Source organism: Triticum dicoccoides, chromosome 5B (genome assembly GCF_002162155.2).
Source record: "Triticum dicoccoides isolate Atlit2015 ecotype Zavitan chromosome 5B, WEW_v2.0, whole genome shotgun sequence".
In the NCBI taxonomy this organism is placed as follows: Eukaryota; Viridiplantae; Streptophyta; class Magnoliopsida; order Poales; family Poaceae; genus Triticum; species Triticum dicoccoides.
In genome coordinates this window covers 537,886,046-537,896,947 of record NC_041389.1, presented here as the reverse complement: position 1 = coordinate 537,896,947, position 10,902 = coordinate 537,886,046, and the positions used below count along the sequence as shown (strand labels likewise).

Genomic DNA, 10,902 nt, shown 5'->3' with positions numbered 1-10,902 from the left:
CATAAATTACAGATACATTTATATATGCTAGACTATATATTAAGGGGATCATGCTCATTTATTACCTTTTTGTAATCTACTAATTTATGAACTTTCATGAGAAATGCTAGGCTCGGACCCCCATCTCCTCCACCTGCCTTGTGCCAACCAGGCCATGGTAAATGATGGGAGAATTTCCTAATGACTCCATCAACCACCATGGCATGGGTGCAAGGCAGTCACCAAATTAATCAACATTACATGGAACATTCGGAAGGAAAGGTTAGTGAATTTTCATTGGGATAAGGAAATCTCTGTGTGGAATACATCAAGTCGAATGAACACATGGCATGGTATTCTTTGTGACACTAGCATACAATATCGAGCCCTCATTCCTATATAATGGAGGTCGCCAGTGTCTCAATTGGAACATATTCGATGTAAAATCATCAAGGAAAGTGTTCACATAAGGCGAGAAGGCTAATGATCTGGATAAATTACACAACCAAGGAGGAACAATCAACGGCAAGGTAGTCCCAAAGACAGTAACATCATTGATGCCTCGTGATGCCAACATGTGCAATTTCTTAGTGCCTCTCAAACCTAAGCATGAAATGGTTGACTTGTACTCATATGTGAAATAAGAGTATCATGTAACTAGTTGGAAGATACAACCATCGAGAAAGGAGAGTGTGCGCTCGAGCGAATGTAGTTAGGAAGTGTCAACATGCCTGCTCAATTTAAATTGGTGTCTCTGTTATATTTGCAATAGTTCGTTTCAGTGGTTCATTCATACAATATTTAAACTAGAGCAATAATAGAACTGCAACAACTGTAATTGAACACGATAAAATGTGAACTTGTAAATATATCCACATGGTAATTATTGTTACACCCTAGCTCAACGGCAAGTGCATCATGTTTTCACTTAAGACACTGGGTTTGAATCTCCCCACCTACCTAGCAACACAAAGTTTATGGAGAGAGCATCCCACTTTATTTTTTAGCTATTCTTGCACCATTACAGCCAAATAAGGTTGTTGTGCCACTCTGGATTAAGGTCAATAGTTTGACAATGGTCAATTTCTTATGTTGTTCTTAGTAAAATATATGTTTTAACAAATTTAAAAGCTAGGCAATTTAAAAAACCTAGATACATATTAGTTAACCTGCAAAATTGGTGCTATTGGTAAAATGCCATTGTTAAATATTTCACATGTCTATATGTAATCCCCACCCTACTTCAAACCTAATCGAAGCTCAGACCCATCCAAGCCATATATGTTCTGCAACACATAGAAAAGCATGCGTACATAGAAAACTACTACAAATCGACATACATTTGAAACATGTGTAGAACGTAAGTAAGCTGATACATTTGAAATTCAAAAAATTGAACAACTCTGAAACTGTCTGTAGTTAAGAAGCAATTTTGGACATAAATCACATGATGGATGCACTATGGTGCGTTGACTCAAATGAAATGGAAGTAGTCACAAACAATTGATGATGTGGGAGCGTTTGCGAGGTGGGAGCGCAATCAACAATTCCTTAGGCGTCAAACACAAACGGTTGACGATGTGTTTCTTAATCATTCTTGTATTTATGTTGGTTGACTTTGGTAGGGTGTTACCGCCATGTTTTTCATTACCAGCGTGTGTCGCCTGCCGGAGTTGATCAAGGACAACTAGCGAATGGACTTGCGTCGGTGACGAATTTTTTTCTTAAAATGCTGCTTTTCTTAATCTCCTTCAAGCTCGTTTTTAGTTTCTCCCTTATTCCAAATCTCTAGTTTATTCTTTGGTTAGAATTTGACAATCTGGTCATCTTATACATATTTCTGCCTAATAATGCATGAAAGCCAGCTTTTATCATATCTGTTTAGAAAAAAGAGACGTCCCATACAGGGGGAGATGGAAGGATTTGGGTACCAATATGCAGGCCACGAGGAATCATCCAGAGTCCGTATCATGTATCTGCCCACCGAGGCCGCTCCTTGGCAGCACACATGCATCTCCAAAATCCGCACCAATCCATCGATGACATGTTTCAGCAAATTTAGTTGCAATCTACTACACATGGATTCATAGACATCATCGCTCCTGAAAATCACGTGTGTAATTTCCCGGTACCTCCCAATCCTATTTGTACAATACTAGTTGATAGTTCCTAGCTAGGTACAAACCCATTGAGAAACAGAGGTGTGCTCCTCGAACAAAGAGAAAGTAAGGACGTCATTGCTTCTTCTTAAATTGGTGCAATTTTCAATAGCCCAAGGTACAAACGGAAGCAGCAAAGTAATGAACAATATCTTGCACCACCTCAAAAATTACAAAATTGTATATTTCTTTTATTATTGTTATTGTTATTATTATTGTGAAAAATCATTTTTGGTGGTGCTAAATTACCGGTTTTACTAAGTTGTCTAAGATTTTCTTATGTCTAAGTATTTATAACAGGTATTACTTGAAAAGTGAAAAGTGCAGCTTGATTTTTTTAGAAAAGTGCAATATAGTAATAAGTGTTGTACTTTTCAAAATTGTATATCCCAACATTCTGATGAACAAGAGTGGACCCACACCTCACGTCGTTTCCCAATCCGCGAACAACTTGAAGGTAACACAAAATTGCGTTTAAACTGGATATACTTCAGCGCTCACTCTTTAGAGTGAACTCAATGGCAAAACAAACTTGCTAGAAAATGGCCAATCTTCTCAGATCTCAAGCCAACCATCAGTTGTGTTGCATTTTTAGTTCCTACCCAAATTCTAGCTAGGGGTGCAACATAATGTGATACATGAGCTCCCACCTTAGGTTCTAGTCAGTTACACGACCTTAATATTGGTCTTGGGACCCAAGTCTTGCCCTCTCACATTCCTTCTCTCTATTCTCTCTCATGCAACTACCTTCAAAACTACAATAGTCAATGTTCGTCTCTAGGATCAGTGCATCAACACTGACGCACTCATATTCCTGACACCTCCTTACCCCCTAGTGTTATGTCGTCTACTTGACGTTCAATGTGTCATGCCAAGGCACCACATGTGGATGGAGAAATTCATAGAATAAGGAGAGGAGGCAACACCTGGAGCAAAATTTGAAGGATGCATGTACGAGCCGTTGCTTTGTGTTAATTTGGGTTGGATGTAATCTATGCCAGAAATGATCATTGTGGCACATAACGCCACTCTCCTTCTATATGACCATTGTACCTTACAAAGATTTTGGTAGTCGGCCACCAAGTGTGAAGATCACAAGTAAAACCAAGTTCATAGTGGCTGCCCTTAGTTAAACTTCAAGATGTGCACAATGGGTGTCTTACAAGCTCAGGTGTTTGTTTGAACTTTGAATATAGCTATATGAAACATGACATGTGATTTAATTATATGTATTTTTGTGCCTTTTTCTTTTTAGTAGCACTAAATAGTTTATTAACCAAGTCCTAATGCGTATTTGGCAATTTTCAGTAGCACCAAATAATTTATCAAACAGGACATGAGGTGTAGTGTTTACTAGCTTAAGCTGAACTCTCTTTATGTAATAGATATTTTACTCTACTATGTCCTTGTCTTTAATATGCTCATTGTGAACAAGTTACAGATGATTTGACAATCCCTTGAAATAGTGATTTCTAAAACTACAAGTGTCTTTAGGCGAAGCAAGCAATGGGTTCTTGAATTAATGCAAAGATCATCATAAATGTAAATGGTAAAAATTCTACCTAATGATCATGCTATTGTTATTGTCATATTGTCCTTTGTCTTTTCATTGTTCGATAAATGAAATAGTTGTTCTCATCAATGGGTGATGCACCTGTGAAGAAATAGCGCATTTCCATTGAACTTTAAGTTGTATGACCCCTCCCTCTTAAGTTTTCTAGCTGATATTTTTGTATTTGATGTGTTTCTAGCTATTTGGTGTTGCGTCACAATTATGTAGGATGGCCGAGCAGTAGTTTGGTGAGATAATTTTTGCGTAGCTCCTCCATCCCCAACGAGAACGACTTCTTAAGGAGTCTTTGAAAAATAATGCATATTTAGTTCGTAAAACCTTATTTTGCATGAAGTTCGCATGTTATTTGCATTGTTCTGAAATCTTCAGGTGAACGACAAAACCCCACCTCCGGCTGAGCCGTTGTTGGTATGAGGTCAACAAGGCATCATGCCATCTTGTTGTTTGTGTGCACTACAACCCCTCTGTTTCGTGAATTACCGGTGGTGTTAAACTATAGATATATCTGTAATCAGACCATGTAACATTTCTTGAGTGCTAACGATGACACTATGTACTTATTTTTTCTATGATGACACTTAGAATCTTGTTGTTCTGTGCTACAACTTCCAATTGATGTTTGTTTATACCTACATTGCAACCGTTCCTCTCACCCATTGGCCTGATGAGAAACACGCATTTGGAAAAAGTTCCTTTTGTATTTATGTTGTATCCAGTGAGTGAGGAAATGCCACATTAATCCGCAAGACGGATTTGATGGTGGATTAGGCTCCGCCATATGGCAGAGTCCTTAGAGTGTGTTTCTGTACTGCGACAACTTCTTTCTTCCTTCTATTTGCTCCCGTAGAACGGTTCTAGATTCTGTGAAGTGGAAATTTGAATGGTCCGCGGTACCAGTTTGAAGTACTCTTGACTCGTAGCCTAACTTTGTATGTCAAATTAAGCTTCTCTTGTATACTATTAGCCTATTAGGCCTCATTTGGTCCATAGAATAGGAACAAGAAGATGAGTGCCACGATTCGATGTCCATGTGCAAGTGAAAAGTAAATTCAATTAAAACAACAGAAAAAAGATACAAAACTGAAATTATCTGACATCAAAGATGCTCGAATGCGTTAGGGTCATGCAAAAATTTGTGATGAAATGACATTTAAGGAGGTCTCCGTAAGAAAACCCGGGTCTCAAAGAAAAATTGGAAAGCACATCTGATATCTCCTCGAATGTCATTTCGCCCCAAATAATAGCGCATTTCCATTGAACTTTGAGTTGTATGCCCCTCCTTCTTAACTTTGCTTGGTGATAGTTTTGTATTTGATGTGTTTCTAGCTATTTGGCGTTGCGTCACAATTATGTAGAGTGGCGGAGCAGTAGTTTGGTGAGATAATTTTGGCATAGCTCCTCCCTCCTCAACGAGAACGAGTTCTTAAGGGGTCTTTGAAAAATAGTGCATACTTAGTTCGTAAAAACTTATTCTACATGAAGTTCACATGTTCTTTGCATTGTTCTGAAATCTTCAGGTGAACGACGAAACCCCACCTTTGGGTGGCCGTCGTTGGTTTAAGGTCAATATGGCATCATGCCATCTTGATGTTTGTGCGCACTAGAACTCCTCTGTTTCGTGAATAACCAGTGGTATTAAACTACAAACATATTACATATATGTAAGGAGACCATGTAACATTTCTTCAGCACTGACGATGACATTATGTACTTATTTTTCTCTGATGATGCTTAGAATCTTGTTGTTTTGTGCTGCAACATCCAATTGATGTTTGTTTATACCTACATTTCAACGGTTCCATTCACCCATTGGCTAGATGAGAAGCACACATTTGGAAATAGTTCCTTTTGTATTTGTGTTGTATTCAAGAAGTGAGGAAATGCCACATTAATCCACAAGCCGGATTTCATGGTGGATTAGGCTCTGCCATATGGCAGAGTCCATAGAGTGTGTTTCTGTACCGCGACAACTTATTTCTTCCTTCTAATAGTTTCCATACAACCGATCTAGATTCTGTGAAGTGGAAATTTGAATGGTCCCGCGGTACCATTTTGAAGTACTCTTGACTCATAGCCTAACTGTGTATGTCAAATTAAGCTTCTTCAGTGTACTATTAGCCTATTAGGCCTCATTTGGTCCATATAATAGGAACACAATAAAGCTAATGATCTGGATAAATTACACAATCAAGGAGGAACAATCAACTACAAGGTAGTCCCAAAGATGGTAACATCATCGAAACCTCACGACGCCAACATGTGTAATTTCTTAGTGCCTCTCAAACCTAAGCATGAATGGTGACTTGTACTCATATGTGAAATAAGAGTAGCATGTAACTAGTTGGAAGATACAACAATCGAGAAAGGAGAGTGTGCGGTCGAGCGAATGTAGTTTGGAAGTGTCAACATGTCTGCTCAATTTAAATAGGTGTCTCCGTTATATTTGCAATGGTTTGTTTCAGTGGTTCAGTCGTACAATCTTTAAACCAGGGCAGTAATAGTTGACACCAACCATGGTTGCAAAACTGCAACAACTGCAATTTAACATGGTAAAAATGTGAAGTTGTAAATATATCCACATGGTAATTATTGTTGCACCCTAGCTCAATGGCAAGTGCATCATGTTTTCACTTAAGCCAGTGGGATTGAAGCTCCCCACCTACCTAGCAACACAAAGTTAATGGAGGGAATATCCCACTTTAATTGCTTTTTAATTATTCTTGCACCACTGCAGTCAAGTAAGGTTGTTGTGCCACTCTGAATGAAGGTAAATTGTTTGACCATGGTCAATTTCGTATGTTATTCTTACAAAAAAAATATGTTTTAACAAATTTAAAAGCTAGGCAATTTGAAAAAAAAACCTTGATACACATTAGTTAACCTGCAAAATTGGTGCTATTGGTAAAATGTCATTGTTAAAAATTTCACATGTCTATATGTACTCCCCACCCCATTGAACCCCAATCGAACCTCAGACCCATCCAAGGCATATATGTTCTGTAACACATAGAAAAGCATGCCTACATAGAAATCTACTACAAATCGACATACATTTAAAACATGTGCAAAACATAAGTGAGCTGATACATTTGAAATTCAAAATTTGAACAACTCTGAAACTGTGTGTAGTCAAGAAGCAATTTTGGACATAAATCAGATGATGGATGCACTATGGTGCATTGGCTCAAATCAAATGGAAGTAGTCACAAATGATTGACGATGTGGGAGCGTTTGGGAGGTGGGAGCGCAATCAACAATTCCTTAGGCGTCAACCACTGCAGTGAAATGTGTTTCTTAATCATTCTTGTATATATGTTGGTTGAGTTTGGTAGGGTGTCACCGCCCTGTTTTTCATTACCAGCGTGTGTCGCCTACGGTAGTTGATGAAGGACAACTAGCGAATGGACTTGCGTCGGTGACGAATTTTTTCTTAAAATAGTGCTTTTATTAATCTCCTTCAAGCTCATTTTTAGTTGTTCCCTTATTCCAAATCTCTAGTTTATTCTTTGGTTAGAATTTAACCTTCTGGTGACCTTATACATATTTCTTCCTAATAATACATGAAGGTCATTTCACCACAAAAAATTGCAGGCTCCTAGCGTGCTGGAGCACATTTTTTATGCCAATGTTCTTTCAGATTTTTATAATGCTTTCCCTAGTAGTATTTTTTGAATTTACTAGATATATGAAGCCACGTCATAGCAAAAAGCTTGCATTATTTCTGGGATATCTGAAACCACTTCCCTGACGCTCTTGTCATCCGACAGGTGGAGTGAGAACAATCCAGCATATGACCATGTCTTAGAGTGACCACATACGTACAATCTTCCAATCTCCAAAAGCGAACTGTTTTTTCTCCACGCATGCTGGAAAACAATAGGTTGCTTCGCCCGACTTTTCCTGCCAATGAACACGTACTAGTAGCCATCGACAGGTGGACAAAAGCCAGAAGTTAACGAAGCAACGGCCAGTGAGCATCCGGCCTGCTTGACGAATGACGGACGAGGTTCCATAAAGAAATGAAACTCTCTCAGGTCTTGACAGCCGACCTACCACCCGTTTGCTTTAATAAAGCAGGCATATCATCTCATCAAATAAAAGAAAGAAAGAAGAAACATGCGTATCAACAAGACAACAAGAGAGAGTGACAACGACAAGTCCTGGTTATCCCGAAAAAAAAAAAAGTCCTGGTTCCTGACCGGTTCTCCGTGATTTTTTTTTTGATTGAAAATCAATAGTAAATCTAGTGCTAGCGAGAAACAAGCTCTCATATCAACAAGAGAGAGTGAGAACAACGGCATATTTTTGTTTTGTTTTTTGATTGAAATTCTGATGAATGAAAATGAAAAGCAGCTTTATCAGTCGTTTTCGCATGATCTTCCCCGGCGTCTCCACGATGCGACAGGCCAGCGCGCACGCGCGACTACTTTTCCAAAGTTTTTCATCCTTCACAACAATCTTATCTATAATAACCAAGAATCACATTTCCCACCATTTTTTTTTTGAAAGAGAGAAGTTGGAGGGAACCACATTCCTAGTGACACCAAGAGGGAGGGGAGATATCAGATTTTTTCTGTTCGTTCAGTAACAATGGCAGCTGCTCCGACGCCCACGCTGGTGCTGCTGCAGGAGTGGGGCGTCGGGCACCTCATGTCCATGCTCGAGTCCTGCAAGCGCCTCCTCCTCCGCGGCCGCCGCGCCTTCTCCATCAGGCTGCTCGTCATGCGCCCGCCCACCGCGCAGGCCACCTCCCAGGTCGAGGAGCACGTCCGCCGCGAGGCCGCCTCCGGCCTCGACATCCGCTTCCACCGCCTCCCCGCCGTCGACCCCCCGGCGGACGCGGCCGTGGTCGAGGACTTCATCGCGCGCTACATCCAGCTCCACGCGCCCCACGTCCGGGACGCCGTCGCGGGGATGTCCTGCCCCGTCGCCGCGCTCGTGCTCGACCTCTTCGCGGCGCCCATGGTCGACGTGGCCCGCGGGCTGGGCGTGCCGTCCTAGGTCTTCATGTCCTCCACCGGCGCCATGCTCGCGCTCATGCTGCACCTGCCCGTGCTCCACCGCGTTGTCACCGTGGGGTTCGACGAGCTGGACGGGGAGGTGCACGTGCCCGGGCTGCCGCCGGTACCGCCGGAGTGCTTGCCGTGCCCGGTGGTGGACAAGAAGAGCCCCAACTACACGTGGTTCGTGCGCCTCGGCGACAGCTTCATGGACGCCACGGGGATCATCGCCAACACAGCGGACGGGCTAGAGCCGGGGGCCCTCGCGGCCGTCGCCGACGGCCGCGCCGTGCCAGGGCGCCCCGCGCCGCCGGTGTACCCCATCGGCTCCGTGCTCTCGCTCGGCAGCAGCGCCAGCAAGAAGGATTCCCCGGAGCCACCGCACCAGTGCGTCGCCTGGCTGGACGCGCAGCCGCCGGCGTCTGTGGTGTTCCTCTGCTTCGGGAGCATGGGCTGGTTCGAGCCGGCCCAGGTGGTGGAGATCACCGCCGCGCTGGAGCGGTGCGGCCACCGCTTCCTTGGGTCCTGCGCGGCCCGCCTTCCTCCAAGTCCGGCGCCGGCGCGCCGGACGGGTCGGAGCACCCGACGGACGCGAACCTGGGGGAGCTGCTCCCGGAGGGGTTCTTGCGGAGGACGGAGGGCAAGGGCCTGGTGTGGCCGACGTGGGCGCCGCAGAAGGAGATCCTGGCGCACCCGGCCGTGGGGGGATTCGTGACGCACGGCGGGTGGAACTCGGTGCTGGAGAGCCTGTGGCACGGCATACCGATGGCGCCATGGACCTTGTACGCGGAGCAGCACCTGAACGCGTTCGAGCTGGTCGCCGACATGGGCGTCGGCGCGTCGCCGTGCCGCTCAAGGTGGACCGGAAGCGGGACAACTTCGTGGAGGCGGCGGAGCTAGAGCGAGCGGCGAGGTGCCTGATGGACTGTGGGAGCAGGTGTGCGGGGGCCATGGCTATCGTTCAAGTCCGTTGTGTCCATAGGAAGGAGACGGTGGCGAGGCGTTCGGGCTCACAGCGGGCATGGCTGTTTGTTCCGCCCACTGTAGTGAGCGCCTGAGAGGGGTACCCACGGCGGCCGCTAGTCCGATCCCGTGGCCGTGGAGGACAGTGCTCCGGTCGCATCTATTGGAGCCGATATAGTGTTCATAGGGCTCAGTTTGGAGCTGAGAAGAGTCGTTCGAGCCCAGAAAACCACGAGCGGGAGCGGAGGAGAGGGGGACGTGGGATGGCGAGGTGGGACACGTGGCCGCATCTGGCATAGGGTATGCACAGAACGGGTTTTGCAGCCGGTATGCACAGAATTTTTTTCCGCGTGTACGCCGTCCGCCGGTATCGTTATAACGGAGTATATATTTCTCTCCTACACAAAATTGATAAAATAAGGTTGAAGTGTGTGGTAGAAACACCAGAGCAGAACATCTTTGATGCAGTTCAAAGCTGGCGTTTTGATGTGCTCCAGATAGAGTGACGATCTGGAAAGTCAGTCTATGCGAGAGCCAGTGATGGGGAAGCTCCTTTTGATCATTTGCTATTTAGTCTGCTTTTGCCCATAAGTTTGTATTGGCTAGCTTGTGGTTGTGTATCTTGCTTTCACGCATTTCTGTGGTTTGGTAATTGGTTGCCTATGTTAATATAAGCAGCGTCTTCTTTTCTTTCGAAAAGGAGGTTGAACCCCCGGCCTCTGCATCAATCGATGCATACATCCATCTTTAATAATTGTTTAACAATGGTTTGACAGAAACATACACGAATCACCCAAAGTCACCGTTCACACCTACGGACTTTTTAATGTGGAATGCTCTCACTCCCCACCGTCTAGAACCAAGGTCACCCCGGATGATGTATTAGGGTCCTACACCCGGTGCAACAAATCTAAAGCGTACATCACATGCATATGTTTTAGAAACCACAACCACCATCAAACCGCTGACCCATCTCTAGGTAGGAGATCCGCATCATCCCTGCTAGACCGGCCATTTTCTGTTTAGTAGTTGTAGAAGACTTGGTGGTCTCATAAATGAAATAGGAGTGAGAGTCCTCTTTATACAAAAAAGGATAAATAAAGTTGTTACTTTCACATATTTTCTTTTGCGCTCCAGTTCCATGATGGCTTGAAATCATTATTCTTTAATACTTACAGTCAAGGGTGAATCTACAGGTTGGCCAGGGTGGGCCGGGTCGTCATATATA

At 43.8% G+C, this 10,902-nt stretch overlaps 1 pseudogene; it reads left to right on the top strand.

Moving 5' to 3' along the window:
* The first annotated feature begins 8,106 nt into the window (after nt 1-8,106).
* Nucleotides 8,107-10,364, top strand: LOC119311414 (annotated as a pseudogene).
* Nucleotides 10,365-10,902: the final 538 nt, after the last annotated feature.